Source organism: Meleagris gallopavo, chromosome 1 (genome assembly GCF_905368555.1).
Source record: "Meleagris gallopavo chromosome 1, MGAL_WU_HG_1.1, whole genome shotgun sequence".
Taxonomy (NCBI): domain Eukaryota; kingdom Metazoa; phylum Chordata; class Aves; order Galliformes; family Phasianidae; genus Meleagris; species Meleagris gallopavo.
Genome location: NC_139404.1, coordinates 9,143,347 through 9,170,678, shown reverse-complemented (window position 1 = coordinate 9,170,678; position 27,332 = coordinate 9,143,347). Strand labels below are relative to the sequence as shown.

Below are 27,332 nucleotides of genomic sequence, written 5' to 3'. Positions count from 1 at the left end.
CTATTTTTTCCCAGGTAGTGTGTCACTCTTTTCGAACTTTTGTTTTGGCCACCAATTAACTAATTTCTCTAATCCATCTGTTGATAATCCATCCATAAGTTCTTGCGGAATGCCCTTCTGCCAGGCCAGCGTACAGAAGTTATTACGTTTATGATCTATATTTCGTCCACTTGGTTTCACTGAAAATGGAGCCGCCTTAAATCCATTGTGTTCCGGGTTGGATGGGGGAGAGGTCAGATTAGCCATTGCACACCTTATTCCCTCTGTTTCTGGTCTAATGGTGAGGGTAGTCACAGGACCATACCTTCGGCCGTAGTTTATTAACTCTTGAGCAACCTCTCCCCATGTTCATACTTTGTATCCTGACTGCAGATTGTTAGGGGTTACAGTTCCTTCTAACGCTGCCCCGGCTCTCTCTCCCTGAGGCATTTCCTGTATTTTTCCTTGCAGTTGTCTACCTATAGGTTTTAAGGACTCTAGAAGCCCCCTAATTAGAGGGGTCATCCTTTCAGGATCAACAGGCATCATCATAGGTGATTCATGGTGTGGCTAAAGCTTTCTATCATACATCATTTGGAGACAAGCAGCCTTTTGAACACTCTCTACTAACTGATCAACTGTTCCAATAATAGCAAGAGGGTCTCCCTTTTCTAAAGGGCTGAGACCACCTGCCCAGTAGGCAGCCCTCTGTGTTAAGGACTCACGTCTACGTTTTCAAAAATATTGCTCCTTGCAACTCCAGGAGGTACGCACGGAAAACTTTCAGACTATATCTGGAAGGACAACACTCTCATGGTGGGTACTGTGATGACTACGCCATTAAATAAATGTCTCGCTCCAATTTCTAGGAGGGAGAGAAGGTTCTTTTAATATCTGTATACCCGGCATGAGATTAAGAAACAACGGTTCATATGTTGGTCCAACCAGTTTATTACAGATCTTAATTAGGGAGATGGGGAAGGGGAGGACGGACACTATTATGAATTAGGTAATGGGGAAAGAAAGGAGGGCGATAGAAAAGATAGGAAAGAAGAAGCAAGGAGTCTTTGTAGGCAGCAAGAGGGAGATAGTTACTACCACGCATCCAGCGTGGTTTGTAATTCAGTCTTTGATCTTGAGTAGTGGTGGGTTGTCGGGCATTGTTGTTCTGTTGACGACGATGATGACCACGGCGATGGTGGCCCCTTTTCAATGGTTTCAAAGTGGTCGAGTCAGCTCTCTTTGGAGTAATAGCTCAAATCCAAAGTGGTTGAGTCAGCTCTCCTTGGAATGGCAGATTCTGGTTTGGGGATCTCAGCAGAAACTCCTTTGTTCCTATCTTCCTGGCCTCGCCAGCAGATAAGAGGGAGCAGGGAGGCGCCAACTTGTATCTTGCCTTCACAGGATATAGTGGCATCATCCCCCACTTATTTGGTCACAGGCTGCATCTTCTACCAGTAAACAGTCCTGAGCACATCTTCCAAAGTAAACAGCTCCAAAGAAATGTTTTCAAATGTAAAATTGTCCACACAGTGATGTTGATTGCCACACAACAACACCCATCTCTCATCTCCTAGAGTCTTATCACAAGAAATACCTCAGAAAGCAAGCTTTGAGCCAAAAAAAAAAAGAAGGATTCTCACAGGTAGAAAGCAAAACCTGGCTGCCATGACACATTATTTTTGCTGTGCTCTAATGAGTAGAATTATTTAGGGATAAATAGAATCATAGAATCATTTTGGATGGAAAAGAACACAAAGTCCAACCATCAACTTGATCTACCAAGTCCCATCACTAAATCATGTTCTTTAGTGTCACACATCTCTTAGATACCTCCAGTGATGGGGATTCCATGATTTCCCTGGACAGTTCCAATGTTTTATCACTGTCTGATTATCTACATCAGCATGCTACTACATGTCACTTTGAATTTTCAGATAGACTTTTAATAGAAAAAGTGATTTATTCCAGAAAATACCCCAAAGAATTAAAAACTGCTGGGCAGAATCTGCTTATTGTCACTGTTCAGTATCAGTGCCCAGCAACATCCGATGGTATAGCCGTACTGAAAGACATACTGCCTACTACTTGGAGTAAGGTGGCAAGGTGTACTGTCTGTCCTTGTGATCCACTGCTTAATTATTTGCACAGAATAGAACACAGCAGTCATTCTGAGATAGGAGTAACTGTATGTGATGGTCCAGTTTCACCTAGAGCTTGGAGTATTAAAGACAAAAGAGAAGACCTGGAATGGAGAGTCCTGCAGAAAGTTCTGGGGAGCCAGTGGGAAAAATATTGAAAGGACTTCTGAAAAGGGTCACTTGAAAACACTGACCTGTCACTCCAACTCTGCAGAAAATTTTATGTTAGATCTGTTTTTTAGGCAAATAAACTTTTGTTCCCCCCCAGATCAGACAATATCTCCACAAAGGAGATTTTTGTTAGGAGGATGAGATCATATACAAGAGCTCAGAATTTCAAACAAGTAGTAACGTTATTGCCTTGTAAATAAGACTGTCTTCATGCTGAGAATTTCTCATAAAGTTATTTTGAATAACAATAATAATAAAAAAGCATTATACTTTCAATATAACAGAACAATATGAGATTTCCAAAGCAAGTAGGAAGAAAAAGACCTTCTTCAAATAGTAACAAAAAATGTTTTCTAATAAAAATAAGGCCTCAAGCTACAGCTGAATACCTCTCAGATACGTCTCCAAAATCTGAGCATTTACATTATTCCTAGTAAGTTCTGGTGGAACAAATCCAAGTAATAAAGTCAAAATGTATTATATAAAGATTTATTTATTTATTTATTTAGACAAGATAATGTGAAAGCCAAGTAGATGACGAAGCAGGGTACCCTCTTTAAACTTTCAGTAAACTACTTGAAACCAGTTAAAAAAAGAATCTTAATTGTTAGATTATTAAATGTTATTAACTGTAGAACTTGTTCCATATTGCCAACAGAAGCAAGCAATCTGTGATAAGAACAGAAACACCTTGGCTATTCCAATATTATTATTATTATTATTATTATTATTATTATTATTATTTCTAATACGTACTGCATTAAAACTTAAGAGTCTTACTCAGAGCTGCAGATCCTAAATAAAATGCAAACATGAAAACATACCACAGATTTATGTTCCTAAACATCTTTGCTTCATTGTAGAATAGAAAACTCAATTCAGAGCTGGCTTGATTCAGCAGTATTTGCTAATGATATCTGTTGTGGTCATTACAACATTTTCCACAAGAACTTAGCCTATCATAAAAAGACATACACAAATTATACAAAGACAAAAGTGCAGAAACAATCACATGAAGCAAAGAGTATAAAATTTATTGTTGTAAATTACCTAACATCAGTATGACTTAATATCTGGCAGATTGACTGGAATTATGTGTACCCTATCTACCTTATCATAGAGCTATTGAATGTTGCTGATTTTTTGTCCTTTTGTAAATTTTACTTAACTTCAGGATTTCCAGAAATGTCATTAGCAGGTCAGCCAAGCTCTTCTAGCTAAGAAAATGAAATATTCCTGGAAGTGACATTTTGTGAGAATCACATCAAAATACAGTACCTTATTTTTATTACCTACCTTTAACTCTATAGAGCCATAAATTGCTCTATAATTTTTATGTATCTCTCCATATTGATATGGATAGTAACTGTGACATCTCCTCACTGCCATTGGCACTGCATAGTGTATTTAGGAAAGGAAATTAAGAGTAATGAAAACCAACTAAATTACAGTATAATTTTGCATAGGAACAATGTGATCATTCAAAGTAACTTTAGCTATGCCATCAGGGCAATGGCTTTTTAAAATATATCCCATGCGTTCTTTTCTAAGATTTTGCAGTCAGATCTATATTTTCTGAAAGGCGAATATGAGAAACTGTGCTTACTTAATGTCTACTGCATAAAATGTCGAAGTATTATTTACTGACTCCCTAATTTTCTTCCTATGTAGTTGGAACTTAGACATCTCTCCACTAAATATTAGACCAGAACTATAAAATCTACAGTGATGGCAGAAGAAATTAATATGGCTGCAAAGTTTGTTTCTGCATCAGTCCACAGTCTGAAGTTTTTTTTCTGGATAAATTTCCTTTTTGCAGTTGCACAGTGATTTAAAATGGGACTTTACAATTCACAGAAGGATGTTTCCTGAGCAGGGGAATACCTGGATAATAAATTTCAAAAAACTTCCTTTTGCATTTGTTGGTGGGTGCAAAATTCAGCATCTGGAGAGGAAACTCAGCTTTTGTCATCATGTCAAGACTCTCAATGGAAGTTTAATAAGAAGCATGTAAAAGTTTTGTTATTAAGTTTCACCCTAAAAACACAACTGATAATAGCAGATAAGTACCTTGATAAGTTTAGTATATTAAAGTATTTCACTCTAACTTGAGATAAAACTGTTAAATGACAATTTAAAAAAAAAAAAAAAAAAAAAAAACTGGACAGTTATTAAAAATGATTGACTTTTCTTCCAGGTGCCCTGTTTCTTGCTGAAGAACTGTGAAATCGAGTAAATTTTAGAAGTCCCTAGGAGTGATGGTGCATAAATACACTTGCATTAGGCTTCTGTTGGAGCTCCAAGAACAAATCCTGCAGTGCCATAGATCTATTGGAAAAATGAGGAGTAACATATCCAGGAGGAATAGCAAGGTCCTGCAGACACACTGTGAGAATCTTAGGCCAGTCAGGATGTCTCCCAGTCTTTGTCTTCCTGAAAGGATGAAGGCATCAAAATCAAGGCTGTAGCTTCTGTCTGTTTTGTTTCACTTGCCAAGCTTTCTCTTGAGCCAGGTTCAGTCAACAGCATGCACTTACTGTCATCAACCCTTTGTCATGTCTGCTGAAGAGGAGACAGGAGGCAGATAGTTGAACAAGTTCATTCATGGTAGTGATGACAATGCGCCAAGAACGGTTATCTGTATCTGTGAGCAAGCAATAAAGCAAAGATCACATCATGAGTGATCCACCCTTCAGGCCATGGATGTGCTTCCTTCAGCCAAAAACAGCATAGTAGATTTTTCCATGCTGCTTAATATAAATAGTCTCTAGTGTGTGCTGTATCCTAAATCTTGTGCGGACATTGTCTGGGAGTGTGCCACTTGGCATGCTGATGGTCATGTAGTCATATGCCAAAGCTCCCTTCTCTTGTTCTCTTGTTTATTCACTTAAGTGTGTCCCACTAACAAGGAAAACCTTACAGAGTTGGATTTTTTTAGGTGCAAGTACTGAACCAACATTGCACAAATCTTCAAGTTACTTTAGATTTCAATGAGGTTTTGGTCTGAAACAAGTATCATGCTCTTCTTAGCTGATAACAGCTCAAAAGCCATACAGCTCCTGGCAGCAAACATACAGTTACTGGCAACAGATATACAGCTTCTGGCAGCAGTCAATCTAAGAAGTTCCAACTCAAGTAAATCTCATGTAGCAAATTAAAACACCATCTCCTAGATTTAGTTAAATCCCCTACATAAAAATGCTGCACACAGGGCTTTCTAACTGTCAGATTAACCCTGTCCAATATCATTAAGGTGTAAAATGAAATTATAATCAAGTCAGAAGTAGATTTAAAATACTTTATAAGCAGTACCTGGATACTAAAGAATTTGCAGTGAAAGGTAGATATAATTACAGATTAGAGCAGAATTCAGCAGTGGCTAACTCATTAAGACATTTTATTCATTTTTTATTTTTAAATTATTCACAAAAAATCAAAATTTTCTGCTTTTAAATCTTCTTTAAGTCTTTCTTAATATTTCTGTAGTATGATAAGTACATGACAGTATTGAAATAAAATTCTCCTTGAGTTATTGAGCCTGTTATCACAACACGCAGTGCAGAATTAAAGTCACTGGGCTAGAGCTCCTAGTGGGTTACTGTCAGTGTGTGCTAAACTACCTAACTGGTTTAGCGATGTTGTGGTTCTATTGGCATAGTGCTGGAAATCTTAATCTTGATTCATTTATATCCTGTGAAGTGGGAAGTGCTATTTGCACATATAGATTCATAGAATCACTGAGGTTGGAAAAGACCTCCAAGGTCATCCAGTCCAACCATCCACCCATCACCAGTATTTCCCACTAAACCCTACCATGACCCTTAGTACAACATCTAAGCATTTCTTGAACACCTCCAAAGATGGTGACTCCACCACCTCCCTGGGCAGCCCATTCCAGAACCTGTCCACTCTCTTGGAGAAGAAGTATTTCCTAATGTCTAATCTGAATCTCCCCTGGCACAACTTGAGGCCATTCTCTCTAGTCTTGTTGCCAGTTACATGGGAAAAGAGGCTTATCCACAGCTCACCACAATCTCCCTTCATATAGTTGTAAAGACTAATAATGTATCCCCTGAGTTTCCTCTCCTCCAGACTAAATAATGCCAGCTCCCTCAGCTGCTCCTCATAAGACTTGTGCTCCAGATCCTTCATTAACTACATTGCCCTGCTCTGAACATGCTCCAGGGCCTCAGTGTCTTTCACGTAGTGAGGGGCCCAAAACTGAACGCAGTAATCAAGGTGCAGCCTCACCAGTGCTGAGAGGAATGATCACTTCCCTGTTCCTTCTGGCAACACTATTTCTGGTCCAAGCAAGGATGGCACTGGCCTTCTTGGCCACCTGGGCAACCTGGTGGCTCATTTTCATCCAAACATCTATCGCATCCCCAGGCTTCTTCTAAACAGTCTTCCAGCCAAACTTATAGCATTGCCTAGGGTCACTGTTGCCAAAGTGCAGTACCCAGCACTTGGTCTTTCTGAACTTCATCCCATTGGCCTCAGCCCAGCTATCTAGTCTATCCAGATTGCTCTGTAGTGCCTTCCTACCCCTAGGCAGATCAACATTTCCTACTCATTCAGTGTCATCTGCAAACTTACTGAGGATACACTCAATCCAGGTCATCAGTAAAAATATTGTACAGGACATGACCCAATACCAACCCCTGGGAAACAACAATAGTGAGCGGTTGTCAGCTAAATGTGCCTTGATTTACCAGCACACCCTGGGCCTGGCCATCCAGCCAGTTTTTTACCCAGAAAAAAGTGTATCTGTCCAAGCCACAGCGAGGCAGCTTATCCAGGAGAATACTGTGGGAGGCAGTATTGAAGGTTTGCTGAAGTCTAGGTAGAGTATGTCAACAGCCTTTCCCTCATTTACCAGGTGGGTCAACAAATCATAGAAGGAGATCAAGCACAAAGAAACTAGTATTAAGCCCTTCAAATTATTAGCCTGCTACTTCTGTTTTAAATACTTCAATAATTTATGTGGTCTCATATAAAAGATTTGACAGGGTGTATTAACCCGAATGCTAAGCAAATAGCAAATGCCCTAACCACCTTTCTTAGTCAGAGTATTTTAAAATGGAAAAAAAAAAAAAAAAAAAAAAAAGGCCAGGTTTGGAAATTATAGCAGAGCAATAATGTGCCATGTCAATTTTAAACAATTAAGAAAATGACTACTCTATCACTTTAATTTACTGAGTTGCTTTGATAACAGACATTTTTTACATTACTATTTTTTCTGTGTGTCCTACTACCTAATGAGTTGAATATTAATCTATGGTATAAAATATGTTTAAGTTTTTAAGGAACATGGAAATATAATGATGTAAACATGAGGTCTTGTGCACTCTCTAAGGTGAATGGGACCCTCAGGCTAAGTTGTGTATGAGGTGTACCAATACCACGTGGATCAGTGAAAAGAATAAGACTTCATATTACATCATTCTACCTTCCAGTCTTGAAAGGACAGTTGAGATTCCCTCTGTGTCTGTTTGTGTTTATATTATTTTCTGTTTCATCAGCTTTCATGTCACAGACGTGAGTATTTCAGCTTTTCTTATAAACTTTAATGAATTGTGATCCTACTCTTGGTGATAATGATTGTCCTTACAGATTTTAATGATGGGAAAGTCCTAGTAAGTTATCAGTATCATTTCCCAAAACTGTTCCCCAGAGTACTTTTTAACTTAAGAATCCCAAGTAGCAGAGCTTCTACAGCTTTGCTTGGGAGACTGTTGATCACTTGATTTGCTCTCAGTAGCTTTTCTGCATGTTAATCTCACATCTTTATGTCCTTAAGTTAATCCAATTAAACTTTTAAATCAACCAGAACTTTTATTATAGGCTGACAATCAAAGAAGGGGAAGAAAAAAAGTTGAAATAAAATGTCTAACATGAAAATGAATAGATCCCTTTGCTGCATCCAGGTCTGTCTACAGCCCTCAATTCTACAGCACTAATGAAGTTTTCTATTCAAGTCTAATTTCTGGAAAGAGAATGCTTGAATTTCTCAGAAATAATGGTTTTATTTCAGGTAAATGCTCCACATGTGCCATTAGATGCCACCAAGCAGGACAAATGCTAATACTTTTGTGATAACTATAGTTTAAGAATGAGCTGGCTCAATGGCCAGCTTTCTGTTTGCAACTTTCTACAGCACAGCTCCATGTAGAGACTTCTCTGCAGAACAACCAGTCTTGTTTTGCTGGCAGCCACTTACTGGGAGCCACTGGTGGAAAGTGGCACAAGAAACAGTTTTCTCCACTGAATTCTCTCTCAGTGAGTACAAAATCTAAGTGATGGTCTAGGTCTAAATTACTGCCTAAAATACACAGAGATTCTAAGCCTGAGTCATTAAAGTTAGTTTCTTTGCTGACTGGTTAAAGTAGAACAATGCTAATAATTCTGTGTTTATCCCTGCTTTTTCTTTCTTGCCTATAAATTCTTAAAATTGAATTGTTTATCCAACTCCTTTAGACTTCATAATTACAAATCAAGTATCAAATAAAAGGTTAAATTTAGAATTTATCTTTTATAAACTTTTCTGAAGCTTGCTCACTTTCTGGTTTGTATATAAATGTCCAGTCTTGGTTTGAATCATCTAATATTTTGGCTTCAATAATATTTTGTAACAAAAAAATTACAGATGCCTTCTCATTTGCATGAATGGAGTTCATTCTTTTACAATTTTTTCGTCAGAAACAGAGCAAAGAGATAAAAATGTTTTGAGAAAGCTTGAAAATGGAGATTTCCACCCTCACTTCCCTAACTCAAGATGTTACACTAGTTCATATATTTATCCAAGCTGTTTGATTGCTAACTCAATCAAAGTCAAATGTTAAAAGATGTGAAGTTCACAATTTCCTGCTGTGACTCAAAGATTCTTTGGAACATCTCATGCCTTTTTTAGTGAAAACAGCCAGAGATTTCTGGGTTATCAAGCTGAGTTACCTTATGAAGAAAAATTTTGCAAGCTGAAGAATCACTGCATTTGAAATAAAGTGTCAGATGAATCAACATGACAGATATGTGGAATGACAGACATGCAAAGACATTTTTGAGTACTGGAATCTATTTCCCATGTATCCTGCTCTTTGACTGGCATGACTTTAATATGCAGTGTATAGACAATTTGGAAAAGTCACCCAATATGTAAGATGTGCAACAAGGTTCCTGGAGAATTACAACTACAGCAAGAAATAACTGACTTGTACCAAATGAGAGTCACTAAGGACATAAATCAGTATAAGGAAACTGGAAACAATAATAAGGGAAGATTAAATGCATTAAAAAGTCTTATGAATGCTTTCTTATTCAATAAATGTTCACCATTTTCTACACGTAGCAAGTTCTGCTAGATATAACATCTGTAGCTAAACTGAAATATGTTGCTGACTTGTCACAACTACTTGAACAAATTTTAGCTAGTCTCTATTAATTTTAATGGAGATGTATAATAAGTGTTATATATAGATTGACTATGTATTGTATTTGAAGGGATGTGCAGTTATGCATGTATATAGCTATACACATTATACTCACGTTACACTATGGTACACTTTTGAAGACCATCTGAAAAGCTGCTATTTTTATTAATGTTCCCTACTGCTCTGTCATTTCTCTGTTTCTAGCTGGTTTGTGAGAAGAGCAGAGTGGTGTCTTCCTGAACAGTGTGAGCTTACTTCCACATTACTCACTCAGACCATGTCTATGTCTTTTTTCGAATGTCATTGCCTGTTTGTTTCGATCTTGTTTGTTGTTAACTTATTTTTAACAGATAAAATCAGAGTTGTCTCTTCAAAACAAGAAGGGTCATCTAAACTAAAAAAATATGAGTGTAAAAAAGCTGACTCATTTTGCACTCTGGTTTCAAGAGAAAGCTGTATTTTATTATGCATTTTGACTTCGTGATGCAAACTTGTTTCTCTGATGGATTTTATACTCAGTTGCTTAGATACAATCTTAAATTAAAAAAAAAAAGTTAAAAGTGTGAAAAAAGAGGAATCCACAATGAAAAGCCCCTTGATGATTCTGACAGACCAAAAAAAAAAAAAAAAAAAAAAAAGAAAGAAAATTGCTATTTACATTGACTTATCAGAAAATGCCAGGTGAGTGATTCATTTCTTTCTTCACAAATCAAAAGATGTGTGTCTGCCAGAGGTCAAAATAAAAAGGTCCAGACACCTGGATTATTCAGTGCACAGCATATGTTGCACAGCTGCCTGATGCTCCAAAACAACATCTGGTTGAACCAGCTGACATCTTCAGTACATGTGTTATCCAGCCATTTCCCATACATCTCCATGAGAAAGAATAATGAAACACACTGCCATCAAGCAAATGTGACGAACTCGTGCTTTGCATATATCCAAACACAGGCACTTAGTAGGAAAAGGTATTACTTTTCACCTAGAGACTGGCAAAGAAAGAATAACCCCTGTAGACCTACAAAGAATGATCAGCTGTACAACTCTTTCTTCAGTATGTTGGATCCTCATCTGGACAATTGCTAAATATGTTCTCTCCATAATTAAACAGAATTTCTTGAGCTCAGATCACTAAATCAGGTGTGAGATCCTCTTCTCATAAGGACCAAAGATGAGCTGTGGGAGCTGGAAACTTTCTCCACATTCACTGCATCACCCAGCATGTCATCTATAGCGCCTCATAACTCTGACTCTCGTCAACAATTAACACAGTTTGAAAAAGTCCCCTCTTGGCAAACTGGTCTGCAAGTCTGTTTCATCAGCAGGACTCCTGTGTGACCTGAACCTTTGCTGACTGAAGTCTCCATTTTACATAGGAGAACTTGTATTTCCATCTGGTGACTTCTTCAAGAAAGTATGTCAAAATATTCCTACCTAAAAGGAACACAATTTTTCTCTTAGTAACTTCTATGAAAGGAAAATATCCTAGCAGTCATGAATCCGTTGAAACCGTTCAATGTCTACTGTTGTGTTTCTTGGCATTACAGGAGAGAGGGAACTGGCCACCACAAGAGACCAGAGGATGGCTGAACTATCCGTTTGATGATCCCCAGAAAATTCCAATGCATCAAAAATTATGTCTATTACTAGAAGAGACTAGAAAGTAGCAGTGGAATGACAAGGACAAAATGATTCTCATTTCAGTTCCCAAACAACATTCACTTGATTAGGTGGAAAATATTGGTGCTCCAAATTATCAGCAATCAAGAGAGATACAGATATAAGGAGTGACTTGCAAAGGTATGAAAAAAGGTAGGTATCTTGCAGTCATCATGAAAAAAAAATTTAGTTAATAATTGTTCAATTTTTATCTCTTAAGTGATTTGCTTAGAGTATCATCAGAAATCTAATTCATACAGCCTACTCCACAAAATCTTTTTTTTTTAGCCCAAAATCAACCAAAAATGAAAGAAAATTAAGAACAAATATGGTATTGTTTTGTTCACAAAAATGTTTTTTTCAGGATACAGTATACCAAGGATAGTTCCCTAAGTGTTTTTTGCACATCCAGTGAAGTGAAGCATGAAAACTGATTTTTTGAGCTTCTTACTTTTTACTGGATACATGGTCACAAATGGCTTTTTATCATACACATTTTTCTAATTGCTATCATTTGGAAGAAATGGATCTGAAAGTCTTTGGTGAGCTAGTAGATTCAAATTTGCTTATGGTTCTTCTTTTCCACTAACAGATAAACAAAATCTATGACAAACCACCTAAGCCAGAATTTTAAATATAACATTTATATGGGAAATCATCTATCATTCTTTGTCTTATGCTTTCACATTGTGAGTTTCATTTCATATGAAGCTGAACTGGGGAAAAAAAAACCACCAACACCACCGACAACAACAACAACAACAACAAAAACAGTATAGAAAAAGCTTTCAATGGATTACAAAATATTACTTGCAGAATGACATATGTCCTATGTTAACATTTTTTGTGCTCTGCAGGAGTCAGTTACAATCAAGAAAAGAGCCTGGTGATTGGAAGGAAAATGAATTTTTAATTAATAATAAAAGAGAGATTCAAACTACACGTATTTAGAAACTAATACCTTTTCACTGTATTGATGGATGAACTAATAGATCAAAGGTTTGTAAGTGTCATAAAAATGAAGTGAATGTGTGCATCACTAAATGCTGTACTTTATTTCCACAGACTTTGATAAAAACATATTATCAAGCCAGAAGGATGTATTGTAACAGAGTATATTTCTTCCTAACATACAATATGCTTATTTAAACTGAACATGACTTTTAGAGAGAAATAAAACAAACAAAACAATCTCCTTCATTTCATTTTTTCTCAATCCTTCAAAACACTAGAGAAAGTATCATAATTATTATTTTTCCCGTTAGTACTCTTTCTCAGAAAGCACTTGTTAAGCCGTATTAGTTGGTCACAGTCTTCTGGACTACAGGCAGTAGTTTAAGTAAGCTATAGGCTGCTGTCTCTGGGACACTGAAGAGGCACAAAATGGTCATAGATATGACTTCTAAGTAATCTGACTGTTTAGAAACAAATATCTGTCTTCAGTGTTTTGCAAAATTCAAGCAAGATCTTTTTGACTTGGATTTATTGGTGGTAAAGGGAAATAAAAGAGTGTAAAACTTTTTACTGAAAGAAATCTCATGGCAACTGGGTCAGCCCTTATGTCATCCCCAGAAGATTCTATTGGAATGCCCAGAATTCCTAAGCTACAGACTGGATGATGAGTAGCCAGATTTATTCCTTACATCAAATGTATTAATTATACATGATTTCTTGAATAACTTGTTTTGAAACTACAAGCAGTGTGAAGATCTCTGCTAATAAATAATGCCTTTATAGAAAAATAGAAAATCTGGCTTCAAACCAATGTGTTTATTATTGCTCTGAGGAGCTTTTTGAATGGGAAATAACTTGATGGAAGGAAGTTCTGTTTGATCAATGGCAATGATCAATTTGAAAGATTAATTTAAGTATAAAAATCAGACATATATTTAATAGCTTCAAGTCAGAGTTGCTGACAGGCAGCTGAACTGAGCTTTCCTCTTCTGATGTTTGCCTTGGTTTTAGGCCTTCTCTGACAACATATCTGTGAAAAATACGGTAACAAAGACATTATTCTCTTAACAGTAAGAGAGTAGTGGAAATTTTCTCTGCTAAAAGGACATTCAGTAATCTAAGCTAATTCTCTGTGCTTCACTGTACGAAGAACTGATAAAAAATAATGAAGGAAATAAGGAATAAAGGAAGGAAGAAAGCAGACTACTTTTCTAGCTTTGCAGAGGACAGACGGCTGTTGGATAGTAATTAAGGGAGAAAATATTTGAGGTCATGGATTACAGTACTGCAGGAAATAGGAGGAAAAAAAAAATCTTTTCCAACAACAATTGAGGTTTGTATACCAATAGCAGAATAAAACCATTGAAGCCACAATGAAGGAAATTTCAAACTCATTGATTGGTAAATACCTTGGGAATACATTTCCAATTGGAGAATATTGAACACAAAGCCTATTTATATTCTACAATTTCCATCAATTATACTAATGTAAAATTTCATCAAATTATAATTTAATAGAACAGAACTTCTATCCCTGTATTGCAAAGAGGTTAACAACTATGCAGAATGTAAAAGAAAGGTGATATTTAGGCAGTGAAATTAAGACTAATAATTCCTTTTACTATTATGACCAATTATCTGTATGCAGTGAGTTTCAATTAAATACCAAATTTTATCTTAATATGTTTGAATATGTGGTTACATTTCTTTAGAGAGAAATTTAATAAAACCCCTTTATCATGAGAAAGCATAAAAGTTAGAGCTTCTCAGAAAGTCAGAAATGTTTTCAAAGTCTTGAATGATTTTGTTCAAAATATTACTGTTTTGCTTTTTTTGTGTGTTTCTTCCTAAGGAGATTTTTGGAAGAAGTTGTTTGAATCATAATGGGAAACAGTTGTCAGAATTGAAGAACAAACTAAAAGTCTTAAGTGGCTTGGTAAAAATAAATTTGGGGCAGCATGCTGTGTATTATAATTATAGATATGTTGGGAAAGGTGTGAAATTTACTTTTTCTTTCAATCAACCAGTACATTTTACTTTATAAAACGGAGTAAGATTTTCAGCTGAAACTTTGATCATTATTCAGATATTACAATTATTACAACTTTAACATGTATGTTTAAATCATCTATATTCCTGTCTCAAATAATAAAGATATGAATCCAGAACCAATTAAACTTTAGCAGCTTCTAAATCCCATCTTTCAAAGAACTGTTGGCTTTCTTGACTTCCAGCTGACAGAAAGGACGTGAGATAAATTTCCTCAAACATTAGCATTTATTAAAAACATAATGCCAAAGAAGCCACACTGAATTTCCCTACTTGATTTCAGAGGTACTTCGAACTACTCATGCAAGGACTTAAGCATATCTCCAGGAAATGAAGTTATTATTTCTAGAATGACCTAAATTAATCAATTAATTTTCAATTTCTGAAAAATCAGAAACTGATTTTTAAATATTATGAATAGAATTAATATTTTATATTGAATTAATTTGAAAATATGGCAAAAATGATGTTAAGACGAATAATTTAAACCTCAGAAAATGAGTTAAATTACAATTTATTACAGTTCATTAACAGCAGAAGAAAGGATGTATAGTAGTCACTACCTGCGTAACCAATTAAAATGTTCCAACTTCATTATTTACCTGAACCACTGAGTATTTGGATTATATGCCCCTCTTAGGCACGGAGATGTTCTAACCACAAACTTACATTGTAACAGCAGAAATTTTAGTAAATAATAATGCTGGTTGAAAGCTGACAGACAGAATTGGTACTATATAAATTATTGTGCTATTTTAAATCTATCTATAGATTGCTTGTATTCTATTTTCGCCAAATAAATTTAATCAATTCTCCATTTATTATGGATCTGCTGATTCATTTACTTGCAGTTTTTGTGTATAGTGACATTTCTGAAAACTATGAAAAGATAAATGATTTCTGCTTAAATTTTAACAAAATAATTCCTCAACTCTGAATATTTTTAATACTAAAGAATGAAGTGTATTCTTTCCCTTTCGTCATTTTCTGGATTTTAAATTTTTAAGTTTTATATAATGCCTGATCTTTATCACAACACATGTTTTCAGACTTGTTCCCACTCGGCAGAAATAGTTTATGGATTACAGGACCCTACAAGGCAGAATGGGGCAGTGTGCTTGTGCTTATGAGTCCTTTTGGACTTTACATCTCTCCATGGATGTTTTTCATTACAGAGAAGCGCAGAGAAGAATAGGTTGCTCAGACTCCTATCCGGTCTGGCCATAAATGCTTCCAGGGAGGGGGCATTCACAAGCACTCTAGGCAACCTGTTACAGTGTCTCACCACCCACACAGAAAAGAATTTCTTCCTAATATCAAGTCTAAATCTACCTTCTTCGAGTTTAAAACCATTTTCCTTCATCCTGTTGCTACTTGCCATTATAAAATCTCAGTCCCCAGCTTTCCTGTAGGTTCTCTTCAGGTACTGGAAGGCTGCAATAGTGTCCCCCTGGAGCCTTCTCTTCTCCAGGCTGATGAGCCCCAGCACTCTAAGCCAGTCCTCATAGGAGAGGGGGTCTACCCTCTGATCATCTTCATGGCCCTCCTCTGGGTTTTATATTCTCAGGTAAAGCGTTGTCAAAGATGAGGTCTTCTTTAACTATCAGCTTCACAGGCTGTTAAAATTTTGCTCTTTTTCTCTGACTTAATTTTTCCCCCTTTTTGTTTTTTATTTTTTAATTAAAAGTTCAAGCTCTGTTTTCCATGCAAGTCTGCTAGGTATCAAGAAAGTCTTGATGAAATAATGTTTTATCTCACAGATGCAACTTACTGTGATTTTTTTTCAGAGATAATTTATATGTTTCACTGGTACATTTTATATAAAGTTTTTATATAACATGTACAAGAAATGTCATCAATGTGATCTCTGCAGAGATGCAACTGCACAATATTCTGAAAATATGTTTAACGATGGCTAGTTAGATGACAGTTAATTATGATTAACTGCTGTTTTTTAAGTGTGCAGGTCTTTCTTCCAGTCCAAAGTGATCCAACCTTACCATGTGACCAGCTGATGACTCCAGAAGTTCTTTCTAGGTAGATGATCTCTGTCACTAAGGATGCCTCATAACCAAGAGAAGTAGCTGAGCCTAGAGCTGACTGTGTAGTCTCCTGAGGGTAGCACTGAGAGATCTTCTCAAAATTTGTAATACATTTTTCATGTACATTTGGTCACAATTAAAATTGATTTTCTGGCATTTGTCTTTCCCTTCATGAGACAATCTTTCCACCTCCTGGATTTGCTTTATGGGTCATGGTGGTTCTTTGCATTGGCAACAGTGTGAACTAAACAAACACTCATTTCTTGTATCTCTTCCGATTGGGAATTTCTACTGTAGAGTTGGCTATTTTCCTTCTGCATCAATAGCATCCATATGTTGACTTTTCTTCTGCTCTATTTAATATTTCTGTATTCTGGGATCTTTTCCAATTTTCTGTGTAAGACATGGCCTTCTTTAGTCTGCTTCTGTGACTAACACTGTTAAAAAAACATATAAATTTTGAAAAAAGGCACTGAAGACCTTGTAGGGAAAAAAAAGAAATCTGTAGAATAAAAGTATAGCATAGAAAAATCATAAAATTGAACACAACTTCTACACAAAAGAAAATAGCAGAAAGGAAAACAACTTAGAATCAATGAGAAACAAACGTGCAAAATACCATTGCTCAGTACGTTTCTGGACCATTGATTTGTTGGACCGTTGCAATTGCTTGTGTTCTCAGCTTATGTAACAAAACATCAAGTAGCTTCAATGAAATTGAGCATTTTGACATTTGTTTGTTTTGTTGGTTTTTTTTTTAATTAATTAATTAATTAATATTTTTTATCTGATAAACACTTACTAAAAGAGGAATAAAACATGATTGCTGTTCACAGAATCACAGAATCAGGAATGAGTGAGGTTGGATGGTACCACTTGGAATCATTTAGTCCAACTTCTCTGCTTCAAGCAGGGCCACCTAGAACACGACCAGGATCACATCCAGGCAGGTTTTGAGCATCTCCAGAGAAGGAGACTACAGACTCTCTGGGCAGCTTGTCCCATACTCAGTCACCCTCATAGTGAAGAAGTTTTTTCTCATGTGTAGATGGAACTTCCTGTGTTGTAGTTTGAGCCTGTTGCCTCTCGTCCTGCTGCCAGACAGGCAAGTAGTAAGCTGTAATAGAAATATGAAAATAAAACAAGAAATTGTGGAATTTTTCACTGAAGTTACACTGCCAGGGAAACAACATAACAATTCTAGCAATTCACACTGTGGGCTACAGTTTGGGAAGAAATCTTTAGCAGGTGGTGATCACATCTTCAGAAAAAAACATCTACATAACTCCCAAAGTTGGTTAAGTGACATGTGTAGTATATCTGAAGCTTCCAGGATATGATACCTGTGATATGGATCAGATGCACATATGCAGTACATTAGACATGGTTTATATTTGACCAGTTTTAACAATTGCAGTGTTGGTTAATGTTGGCATTAGTGTTTGAATGTGTGAATGGAGTAGTCAGGCTGAAAACAAATTTGGTGTGTAGGGTACACCAAGAATATAAAGTCTTCTCCAAAAGTAATGCCTCTTATTTTATTATGTTGGACCATGACAGCAGAAGAGGATGTTGGTGGTATGGCACTAGAAGTAGAACCTTCCCATCAGTATTACATTACATTTTGTTGCTGTACAACAGGCTGCAGCAGAGGGGCAGTCTGATCAAATGGGAAGAAAAAAGTAATTTCCATGTGGAAAAACTTGCACCCACTGACATTCATAAACAATTACTGAATGTTTATGGAGTCTAAACAGTGGATGCGAGCACAGTGAGTTGATGGGTGGTGCATTTCAGCAGTGGAGAGACATGAAAGACAAGTTGCACTCTGGAGTGCCATGCAGATTTTCACAATCATGGCATACAGTCTCTTGTTTATCTCTGGTGAAAATGCATAGTGAATGGTGGTCACTAATGCTGAAAAGTAACGTATTGTAGCTGAGAATTTGCTCTATCAAAGTGTTATTGTGCTCTTTGTATCACTTGTAGTTTCTGTAGAAATAAATAGGAAACATTACTTTTGGAGCAACCTACACATATATCTTTTCAGATATGTTAAAAAGGAATTATTTTCTTCCAAAGCAATCTAATCCGAAACAAAACTTCCTTCTTTTTTTTCCATGTAAAAAAATTTCCTTTTAAAAATATATATATATTTGATAGTGTTTGGGATTTCGTTGATCCTCAAAATGTGGTTGGAAAATTCTAGTTTGTTTTCCTATTACAAAAGCAAAAAGAATGTAAATTAAACTTTCAATATCATAACAAGCTCAATATAAAAATAAATTAAAACTTCTTATAACATTATCCAAGTTACAGGATTCAGAATTGATTTCCACATATTTTAATGTTTGGGGTGGAGGGATTGCTATTTTCTTTTTTTTCTTCCAACATTTGATTTAAAATCTGTTGCTGAATTAAAGGTTCTTTTTTTAATACATACAAGAATAATTAGATGCACCATGAAGCAGCTTAAACTAATTGAAGTGGCCACAAAAACTGTTAATGCAAATGGAGCCATCTGGATGAACAGATAAAAGCTCTGGAGACATTGAAAAGACAGGTGGCATTCAGTTTCTTTCTTTCTCTTCTTCACAGTATGCTTGGAAACTGGGAGAAAGAAAAGTAAAACTCTTCAGGACCCTAACACAAAATCTAATTTCAACAAGCCTACAGTATTGGGAAAAATTAAGCACCATGTGGTAATGGAAAAATAGTAAGAACTTAAACTAACAGAGTAGCAGTGTACAAAATAGGATCAGGCCAAACTGTAAGCTAAGTCCTTATAGAGCACTGATCTTTTTTAAGGACACTTAAGTTTCAAATTAGACATATGTTCTATCAAAGACTGGATAAATTCCATGTGTTAATTTTCAACATATATTTTTCTATTTTGCATCTATGAGATTTATGTGTGCTTAAAAGTACTGAAAAATCAGAATGCACTGTTTTTATAGCCTTTTTCAGAAATAACTGTACAACTCCCTCTTCTTTTAGGCATTATATATCACGCCTATTCATATTGATAGGGATTTTTTTTTTTTTTTTTTTTTGCTGTAGTTGGATTGGTTTTGTTGTGGGTTTGTTTTTTTTTTTTCCTTTTGGAAATGGATGATTGACTGTAAACTGACATATTCTTTTGTGTAATTTAGCCAAGATCTCTTAAGAAGAAAAAAAAAAAAAAAGAATAAAAAGGAAGGAAAAGAAAATCAGAGTTTGTAGAGTTGATCATAATTACTCAAACCACCTTTTTACTGAAAATGAGCTTTTTCTTCACAAGAAAGTACCTGTATTGATGGAATGTCATGATAAATGCCTTAGATCTTGTCTGTATTTCTGACAACTAAAAGATATACTCAAAGAAATAATTAAATAATTTTTAATTTCTTCTTAAGATATTTTGCTGAAAATTTTATTAAAACAGACAAACTCCATTCCCTATAAAATGTGATTCTCTATTTAATTTAAAAGAAATTTATGTTTTGTCACTTTAAAAAAATCTGAAAATCAAGTAGGTCTAAAAATAATAAATAGTAGCCACAGGAATTACTTGGTAAATCTCAAAAAAATAAATGTTCAGTACTGATACACTTATGGATAATCACTGAGCTCACTTGGAAGAAATCCCTGTCGAGAAAAGCCAGCGTTTTTACAGCTGCTCTTCTTATCCAAAGATAAACGGTTCTTTTATTGTCACTTATATATATTGGAATAACTTTACATTTCAAACAGAATTTGATTGTTTCACGTATACTACCCCACGTGGTTTTTCTATCAACTTTTTTTTGATGTGTGGAATTTCCTTCCAATTCACCTGGGGACTCTTGCCATTTCAACGAGGAGAACTAAGAGAGAACCAGAAGAGGGATGGTAGTGTAGAATTAACACTGTTACATACTCAAACACTTAGAAATCCAATAGGATAGGAGAATCCTCTCAGATATCCATGTTCTTTTTCCTATATATGATATAGCTCTTCCAGTAACATTTTGCTAGCTAGCCTATGATGGAAATGAGCTATTTTTGAGATTTACAAATTGGGCTTTCAGAATAAATATCTGACATCTGAACTATTTCTGCAGATCAGTCTTGGTTCAACACCTGTAGTTCTTTGAAATCTGTGACCAACAATGATCCAAGAAATCTTAAATATCCATTTTTCTATTATATTAACTTTCATGAAGTTGTCATGTCATAAGTGAGAAACTGCTTTGGTAAACGAGAAAGGAGATCTGGCTACAAAAGATATGGAGAAGGCTGAGGTACTAAATGAGTTCTTTGTCTCGGTCTTTGCTGGCAGCCAGGATTCATATTTCTCACATCCCTGAAGCTCACATTGCTGAGCCTCTAGGTGGGAACTGGGGGAATAAATCTCCACCTGCTGTGAGTGTAGAGCAAGTCCTGGACCACCTCATGAGGCTGAATATGTACCAGTCTATGGGGCCAAATGACATGCATCCCAGGATCCTAAAGGAGCTGACTGATGTGGTGCTGAGCCACTCTCTATCATATTTGAAAAGACATGTCTGTCAGGAGAAGTTCCCAGGGACTGGAAAAAAGGGAAACATCACTCCCCAGAGAAGTACAGGCTAGTGAGCCACACCTCTGTGCCTGAGAAGATCATGAAAGAACATGTTAAGGCACATGAGGTATAAGTAGGTGTCACCAGACAGGCAGCAAGGCTTTACCAATGGAAAGTTGTGCCTGAAAAATCTGGTGGCCTTCTATGAGTAGTGATGACATCAGTGGATAAAGGAAAGGCAGCCAACATCATCTACCTGAATTTGCATAAGGCCTTTGACATGGTTCCCCACCATCCTTATCTGTAAATTGGAGAGATATATATTTGAGGGGTGGACTATTTGTTGGATAAGGAATTGGTTGGTGAGGTGCTGGAACAGGCTGCCCAGAGAGTCTGTGGATGCTCTGTCCCTGGAGGTGTTCAAAGCCATATTGGGTGGGGCCCTGGACAATCTGGTCTAGTACCAAGGTCTGGAGGTTAGTGCCCCTGCCTGTGGCAAGTTGGAACTTGATGATCCTTGGGGTTCCTTCCAACCCAAGCCATTATTTGATTCTGCGATTCTATGAAACTTCAGTATTAGGTCATAGAGTAGATAAAAAGCATAGTTCTAGGCTGCAAAAAGAACAAACATCTTCTAGGGGGCTTCTTTTGAGCATAGAAGACTACTAGGCAGTATAGTTCCCAGCTACAGGAGAGTATATCAATCACAACATTTTTCTTGATTCGTGACTCCAGATACTCCAGGCGTACTCAGGAAAGTTGGTAAATCTTGAATGTCATGGTGTCATGCTACATGTGTGAGATACAGTCTGAGATGTATGGAGCCACAGAGCAGGGTGAAAGGCTGTGAGCTTAAGCAGGTAAGATGTAGTGTCCCTGTGCCTACAAACAACCCTGGCTGCACCAGCATGATAAATAAAGCTTAACAAAGAAGACTGTGAAAAAGCACAGGGCTAGCTAGGGCTCCAGTTTACCACTAGAGGGTATCCTTGCTATTTTTGTCCAGCTGATCTCAATCTCACATCAGGCACAGAGTCACATGCAATGAAAAAAAAAAAATTAAAAAAAAAAAGCAGCGAATGAAAATATCCAACTGTGGCTGCATCTGTCAACGATTTTGCTCATTGCATGGACATGAAAAGCTTCTGTGAAACAGCTAAAGCCCTAGATACCATTAAAATAAAGTCTACTGATAGCTGTCCTTACTCAAGCACATAACCTCTTTTTTTCTGAGCCCATTTGGAATAGGCAGATATTGTGATGTTTGACATTTTCTGGAAATATAGAAGGTAAATGAGATTAATCTCATTATCTTATTGTCATTTTGACTTTCATATAAGGAAGATCATCTGCACCTCTTTTAGGTGAGCAGAGACCAGGAGTGATTTGGATTTTTGTTTCATCTTCTGCTTTTTCTATTCCTTTTCCTTTTTCCTCTCCTCTCCTCTCCTCTCCTCTCCTCTCCTCTCCTCTCCTCTCCTCTCCTCTCCTCTCCTCTCCTCTCCTCTCCTCTCCTCTCCTCTCCTCTCCTCTTCTCTCCTCTCCTCTCCCTTTCTCTTTGCCTTTCCCCTTTCCTTTCCCTTTCCCCTTTCCTTTCCCCTTCCCTTTCTCCTTCCCTTTCTCCTTCCCTTTCCCCTTCCCTTTCCCCTTCCCTTTCTCCTTCCCTTTCCCCTTCCCTTTCCCCTTCCCTTTCCCTTTCCTCTTCCCTTTCCCTTTCCCTTCCCTTTCCCTTTCCCCTTCCCTTTCCCCTTCCCTTTCCCTTTCCCTTTCCCCTTCCCTTTCCCTTTCCCCTTCCCTTTCCCTTTCCCCTTCCCTTTCCCCTTCCCTTTCCCTTTCCCCTTCCCTTTCCCCTTCCCTTTCCCCTTCCCCTTCCCTTTCCCCTTCCCTTTCCCTTTCCCCTTCCCTTTCCCTTTCCCTTTCCCTTTCCCTTTCCCTTTCCCTTTCCCTTCTTTTCTCTTCCCTTTTTTCTCTTCACTTCTCTTTTTTCTCTATTTCTTTTTAGTTTGTTTGTTTTGATTATTTGTTATCTTGCACCTATGAAATTTTTTGCTGAATATGCCTTGTAATCTTAAACACAATGTATTTGAAATAATTTGTTAATTTTAAGGAACTGTAATATGAACAGTGCATTATAAATGCAAACATACATAAAAGTATATTATTAGATATGTTTTTGTGTTTAAGGACATAAGTTATGTTTCAAAATTAGAGCAGCATTGGTGTTTTGTAACTTACTTAGGTACATACTGTCTGATTTGCAGAAGAAAAGCATTAATTTCTGATTGCAATTGTTTATGTAAATCTTCAGTAGTACACTTTAGAAGTGAGAGTTTATGTGTAAAACGCAGCTGCTTCATTCTTCTGGCTTAAATTTTCCTATATATTACAGACTTCTGCAGGCATCTTATCTTGACAGCCTCATACAAGTTCATTTAAAAAACTGCCATTTCAATGGACATAATTTTGATATTAGCAGCTGACCAGAAATAAAATGCCTTTTTTTTTTTTTTCTTGCTTTGATCTTTAATAACTGTGATGTGTTTTTAAAAAAGCTTTAGTGGAGTGCTGTGCATGGATTTGAATAAGAATGGACAAAAAACCTTTAAAAATAATAATGACATTTCTTCAGGGTTAAGAAAGAAAGGGACTTCTGTTCTTCCTAGGTGGTCCTTGTTTAGAAACAGAAGGCAAGATTCATTTGTCAAATGCAGACATCTAAAAGTTGGACAATTAAAAAACTGAGCTAGTCATGCTGAACTCTTCATGTAGTCAAGAAGATAAATATGCACCTTCAGAGGGTGATTCAACTCGTCTTAGTGTAAGTATCTAAGATAAATGAGTTAAAGAACCTTCCAGGGTAACTGCCATGTATTTCAATGTCTGATTTTTAAATGTTTGAAGTGAAGCAAAGTTAATGACTGAATCCCAGAATGAGTGCTTGTCCTCCTAATATCAGAAATCAAAAGACTGATTCATTTTAGTTAGTGTTGTAGATCTCTGATCAGAATAGTCCATCTAAAGGGCTCAAATAGAGGATGGAGGGAATAAGAGAGAATTATTGCTCACTCTAAACAGAAAATGATGGATTTTGGTCATTGTAACTATGTATGAAGAAACACAACATGGAAAAAGAGTCTGTAGACTTAAGGGATATATAATTTTTTAAGTCATAATTATGTTTAGGGGTAGATGTTTCCCCCCAAAATATTCCTAATTGTGCTATTAGAAAAATTTCTGATGGAGATATTTTGACATTTCATGTAAGACATTTTCAATGTAAGCATTCTTGTGTTTTCCAATAAGTGAACAGATGTTCCCCATATAGTATCCCCATTTTTAAATCCACTTCAAATTCTTTTCTTCTTCCCTTTCACCAACTGTAACTGTTTCTGCTATTTCTAGCAAGTATCCCTAACAATTTTTTACAAAATATTCTATAAATTCAATCACTTGCAAGTCAGAGAAAACCTGATAATCTCTGGTTTGGGGGTAGAACAGTCTATCTGATTTCTATCAACAAACTTGCACTCCAAACAAATGATTGCTAGAAAAATACCTTAATTTGGCTTAAATGTTTGCCCTGATTCTGACTGTACCACAACTCTTGCTAAATTGCTTCTTAGACATTATTACTGCTGACATTCATGCTCTCATTTGCATCTGAATATATCTCATGCCATCTTGAGGAACTGAATCTCACTAAAATTTTCAGCCTGTGCTCCAGCACTCTTTCTTCATTAACTGAATCTTGCCTCCCAGTAAAAAAACAGTGAGCTGTGGTGAAATGATCCCTTTGCATTCTTTTGGTTAAGTTACACAGATTGATTCATCCTTCTTAGAGAGTTTGCTGCAAGAAGAGTATTTCAGCTTAATAACGCTTCAAAAGGATGATTCCATTTTCATGGGTACCCTGGGAGCCAAAGGGACTACTAAGAGCTCATAGCTGGGAAGAGGAGGGCTGGAAGGAGTGGAGTAATGTGAACTCCTTCAAACCTTTGATAGATTTATGTCTTGTACAAACACTATCAAGAAGTACACAAATGTTCTCTTCTTTCTGAAGAGCTCAAAATCATTTGTAATTCACAATGTATTGAAGATCACATTTTGCCTGCAAAGTAGATTATCCTTGTTTTAGACAGAGGGAAATGGAAGCAAAGGGAATTTATGTGATTTGCCTCAGGAGCAGATTATCATTCTGCCTTATGCACCAGATTGAGCTTCGCCTTTTCAGTACATAAAAACATTTATGCCTGAATGGAATTTGCAGGGGATATATATCAGGAAATTTCCTTGTAATGCTACCTGTTGATCTGTCAGTCCCTAGGGATGAATATATGCAATATGCATGATAATTTTCAACCAGATTGCATAACTTCAAATTTCCTTTTTGTTCAAACAGGGCCTGATCCCAAGCCTGTTGAATGACAAAACAGTTCTCAGGAGCTTTAAATTAATCTTATAATATGTCTTCTGCTTTAAAATTTGACGTGTACCTTAATAGAAGAGTACTATTTCAGCTAGGACACATTTATTTTAAAGTATAGCATCTACATGTTCATGTAAGAAGAATGATTATCAAGTTATACACATGAAATCCAAATCTATTTAAACAATAGCTACAGATGATTTAAAATGAACTAATATACTTTACATCGAAGTACAGTTCATAGCTGAAGTATGTCGTCTAATTTAAATGTTCAAAATAAAAAGAAAAAAAAAAAGCTTACAAGATAATCAAATTCTCACTTATACCAAGAAAAATGCAGATTTCCCTTTGAGAATGTTCTCTATCCTACTGCTGTTAAATTCGCTTTTATACTGCAGAAGATCCACTGGATGGCAGCATTGCTCCTCACAAATTGTAGGATCCATTCTTGGTTAAACAAGGTTTGTTACAGACTGCAGCCCAAGTATGTCCTTTACTTGTGCCCTGCTAAAGGAGGTGCCTTTGCCTGATTATTCAGAGGGATAGGGATTCTTCACATGCAGGTGCACTTAATCTTTTCAAGATGTAACAAAGCCCTATAAAAGCCACTCTCTGTTGTTTAAAACATAGTATGTCTGCTGATCTTTCATGTTGATTCAGCTTTTTGGGAGAGGGTGGGGACTACCACAACAAAAAAGAGGTAGAGCAAAAGGTATGCAGCTTGCATGTTTAAGCAATAAGGAGATTGCTTCATTGTCTAGCAAAAACCCCGCCAGTGTGCAATTTCCTTTTTCCTGTTCTCCAAATTAGTTGGTAGGAGAAAGTTCCCCCAGGTGGGAATAAGTTCTCCAGGCTTCTTGCAAAAAGCTGACCAACAGTTCCTTGTATAATTCCATTTCTCCTTAAAATGACAGGAGAGTTTTGCCAAGGTGACCTGTGTCCTATTGCAGATGTTCTCTTAAACCTGCTGACAATAATGAGGAATTTTACCATACCAGGTTTTTAACTGAATCCTCTGCTTCTACAACAGTTGTATTTGGTCATGTCTTTCTCCAGATGGATAAACCAAGACAGTAAGATAGGTTGGAGCAGGCAGTTTAACATAATGCAATTACAAACCTTTTGTAGGATCCAGGTGCCTCAGCACTAAAAGTGATTTTGGTTCAGTTTCTGGCTTGTCAGTAAAATTACAGCTGAAGAAATTGCATCTCCAATGCCTTGGTTACAAAGCAGATTCAGTTACCACTCTGTCATTGTTTTCTCCTGCCATGTCCCTGCCAAGGCCAACATATCCCTCCTTAGTAAACTGCTCCTGCCAGCTAGCACAAAGGCTTTCCTTGTTGTATTTATTGTAAGTAGCAGTGTTATCACTGTGATTTACCTCGCTGTTTGCTGACTTTTTGCTGTGTGGTATTTCAGCCTTGCAGAAGTATCGACTATTCCTAAGTCTCCTCATCTCTATGAAATACTATGACATGGTAAGTCCATGACAAGCAAACATTTCTACTTGTTGTTTGGCCAGAGCCTCACAGCAGAAACAGAACAAGGACCCTGCTGACCAGTGAGGATGAGTAAGGAGACTGCTGATTTCCTTTCAATTCATCTCCCACCAAATCATAGAGTTGTTTGAGTTGGAAGGGACCCTTAAAGGTCAGAGAGCTGTTGGAGAGGGTCCAGAGGAGAACCACAAAGATGATCAGGGGGCTGGAGCAACTCCTCTATGAAGATAGGCTGAGGGAGCTGAGCTTGTTCAGCCTGGAGAAAAGAAGGCTGCGGGGTGATGTCATTGCAGCCTTTCGGTACCTAAAGGAACCCACAAACAGGAGGGGAATCTACTCTTTGAAAGGGTAGATAACAGCAGGACAAGGGGAAATGGTTTTAAGTTGAGGGAGGGAAGATCTAGGTTGGATGTCAGGGGGCAGTTCTTTACAGAGAGAATGGTGAAGTGCTGGAACAGGCTGC

The 27,332-nt window shown here is 36.8% G+C and overlaps 1 pseudogene; it reads right to left on the bottom strand.

The window, feature by feature from the left end:
* LOC146545194 (uncharacterized) lies at positions 1–26,826 on the bottom strand (annotated as a pseudogene).
* Between the last annotated feature and the right edge of the window lie 506 nt (positions 26,827–27,332).